The sequence below is a fragment of the Dreissena polymorpha genome, chromosome 1, assembly GCF_020536995.1.
Source record: "Dreissena polymorpha isolate Duluth1 chromosome 1, UMN_Dpol_1.0, whole genome shotgun sequence".
Taxonomy (NCBI): domain Eukaryota; kingdom Metazoa; phylum Mollusca; class Bivalvia; order Myida; family Dreissenidae; genus Dreissena; species Dreissena polymorpha.
In genome coordinates, this window is record NC_068355.1 from 93577927 (window position 1) to 93581853 (window position 3927).

Genomic DNA, 3927 nt, shown 5'->3' on the forward strand with positions numbered 1-3927 from the left:
GATAGTAAAATGAAGTAAATGAAGTAATGAGAAATACTTATGACTAGTGTTTTGTTATATCCTTATTTTTTTGTGCTGAAGGTCACGGAGAAGGACCAGTTTCGATGTGAAAGTCCCAGGTGAAACACCCAGTTTCTAATTAACCTGAAACAAATTGCAGTAAATGACAGAACAGTTGACAATGCACAATGCTAGAATATGCTTATGTGGAATAAAATAATATGAAATAATGCCAATAATGTACAAAAGTTTTAAATGGAATAAATTATTCGTGTACTGTAAAATAATTGACAAAATGAAATGCTGCATTTTTAAATTTTGTTTTCTATTACCGGTATTACAAAGCACAAGTTGCACCTCAATCATGATGTGAATGGGTGTTTTGTCAAAGAACAATACGAGCTAAACATTCACAAATGACTAAAGCATCTTACTGATAATAAATAACTCAATAAGTAACCAATGTTACTACATTAACTCCTTTAACAGCATACAGTAAACCAAACTTTACATTCTGCTGGATCAAATTTCCATGGATAAAAAATTATTGATGTATGACTAACAGACAATTACTGCAATGTGCCAATGTGTATAAAACAACTTAAAACCCTACAGGCAGCAAATATGTCTCTAGTGTTTCACCGCAGTAAACATTAATTGAATATTTAACAAATGTATATAAAATCTGTTTGTTTTGATTTGTATTTTGGTTGACGATTAATTGCGGGTAATTACTGTTTATTTACTGATGTGCCATTACCCACAACCCCACAAATACCCCGAGATATTTAAAGTCATAAACAAACTCATCAAGTTTGATTTGAATCCAATTACCAAATCTGTTTTTTAATCTCATCCATGGAAATAAGCTAAGAAATACATAAGCATTACAATAACGTTATACATAAATATATACTGTATTGAGCTTAAGAGAGAGAAAATAAAGCGTAAAATTTACCAACTTTTTCAGGTTTGACCAATTTCAATTATCTATACAATCAAAAAAAGTATTACATTATCACTTAATCAAATTGTTGAGAAGCATTAGATTATATGAACGCACATGTTTGTTTTTCAATGGCGTTGTAGGTTGAACAATCAGAAGCTATAAACTTGATTTTGAACGTCATTGCACACATTGAATCATAGCTGCATGTATTTACGTTGACATATGTTTATATTCATCGCAGTAAAGGCGAACTGAATATTTAAAAATATGCCATAAACATTGGCGCGTTTTAAAATTAGTATTCTGTTTATGGTTTTGGTTATGTCCATTCAATGTATAGGATAAGATCCGACAAGCGACTTCAGACGGCAAGAGCATTGGCGTTTACCCGTACGATAGCCGCGCGAAGTTGAACACAACGTAACGTTGTGCGATGTATTCGGTCTAATCGGATGTCCAATATAACCGGTAAGGAATCGTTAAGCCACTTTTTTTCTCCGAAATGCTTAAAGTATGTTTGTATATTGTCGTCAAATAATGAATAAATTTGTACATTTAATGTATTGTCAAATTTGAGTATACGTCCGCTAAAAGTTATATTAAAACTGTATGCATATATTTTCGGCGTTATTTTTGTTAATTTAAGATTGCTCGGCTTAAATCAACACTATATTATTTCTTTAGGTGTTTTAAGTTTTTAGGCTATAGGCATTAGTCAATATACATTTCTTACCCGATAATCAGAAAAAAACGTCTCGCAGTTAGGTGCGTGTTTCCCTAGGGATAACAATGCACTATGCTGGATGTTGGCAGACGGTATAGAAACGATATTAAATACAGAATTTTCTTTTTCTAAAAATTGTTCACTTTAAATTTTTTTTTTCTAATAATTTTTCTAAGACCAGTTTTAATATAAACACGTTTTTAAAAAAATATAACAAATTACGTTCGTAAAACTATTATGTTTTTTGTCAAAGCTAGATAACGTTTACAACAGCTATAATTGCATAAACTCTATCAATAATGCTCTGGTGGGGTGCAGAAACTTGGCAAAAGGAGGGCTTGAACGGTAGAAATCGTTTATTAACAAGGTGATTCACGTGCCGTTCAAGCCCTGTTATGTGTTTTTCATATCCATAAACTGGTCCACGCGTAGTTACTTCCCTTAACTTTGTTAATCACTCCAGCGTTCGACGACTTTCCAAGCATAAGTGGGAAACTGAATAAGCACCGGTTTCCTCATGCATGCGGGGATAAAGGCAATGAACATATCAGTCCACTTTTCAAATTATACCATCTGCACTCTCTTGACAACAGCTTTATTCTATTGGCAACGTCAATGAAGTTAATGATATTTACTCAGCACTTTCAAAAGACTATGCTGCAAATGTAACTGTTTATGTACCTTCAAAGTCTCTGCTGTTACTGCTGTATGCCTGAAAAACTTCAGTGACAATATGTTGGCAGTATTACGTTTTAGAGAATTTAGTTGGAACGAAATGAGATAAACCTGTGAAAAAAACATCTTTGAAAACAATGACTTATTCTGACGATATTTTTATCCGTCATGACCAGTAAATTCCAAAATAATTCCTCATTTCATACTTTGCGCGGCTGCATTTTAAATTTGCATTAATCCATTGTTTGAACACAGTTTAAATCGAAAAATCGAAAACTGCATATCCGAAGGTAAAGCCTCGTCATTTTTGATGATGACCGAGTGAGGCACATGTAAACCAGAATTTTAAACTGTACGACGTCATATGAAATAATCGAATTATTTTGTCGGAACGGATTTTTCGAGCGCCCGCAGATGATCATGCCCTCGAAAACGTGTATTATCCATATGCAAGATAAGTATTGATGCAAAGCATCAAAGGGAGTCGGGAATTTTAGTATAAAAGGCACTCAATGAAGTTACATGGAACGATTTTTTTCAACTGTAAATATTAATATATTGGCCGATTATTTTAAACAAAATAGAAAAAGATACTGGTATAACCATTATCTATGATTTTGTGTTATAAACCCCCAAATAACCATTATCTATGATGTTGTGTTATAACCCCCAAATAACCATTGTCTATGATTTTGTGTTGTAACCCCCAAATATTCCATAGTTCATTTTATTTACATTGGTTTCCTTTTTTTACTGGCGTCCGTGTGCAATTTTCATTAATGGAACAGAACTGTGTAGGTTTTAAAAAATCTGCTTCATCTCACAAAATGCGCATTGATAGTGTCACCTAACAAAGTCCATACCAAAGGGTCCATACCACCTGGATAGTAATACGTGTTGCGCTTCGCACTAATTAAGGAACGGAAAAAGTGTCACAAAATGCGCATTGACAGTGTCACCTAAAAAAGTCCATACCAAAGGGTCCATACCACCTGGATAGTAAAACGTGTCACGCTTCCCGCTCTATATGTGGTTCTTAAAAAAACTCCGAGGAGTGCTTGACTCTAGGGAAATGGGTTGCTGGGACACAGCTCCTCCTTGATAAGCGGCTGCTTCCTTTATCACAACTCATTGTTACAATCAATAATACGTGTCGCGCTTCGCGCTCTATATGTGGAAGGGATAGTACTTAGGGCCTATGATAGACAACCATTAACAACAACAAAAATACATGCATAATAGATGTGTTGTTTGCATTTATTTGTTAATATAAAACACGTGTATTTTTTATAAGATATTTTAGTGATGTAAGAAATTTTAATTAACGTTGTCACCACGCGGCATCCATTAATTCTAATAAAAACGTACTGTAAAAGTTTTAATGTGTTTACGAACCCCACACCCCCTCACACATATATTTGATGGGCATAATAAAAACAAATAATGGTTACAATAAAACAGCATATTTATTTAAACTAAAATGTCTACATCAAAATAAAAAGTGAACATAGAACACAAATAAAATAGTTTGATTCAACTAGGGCTCGACCTTGGACCTCTCACATGTGAAGCGAGCGTG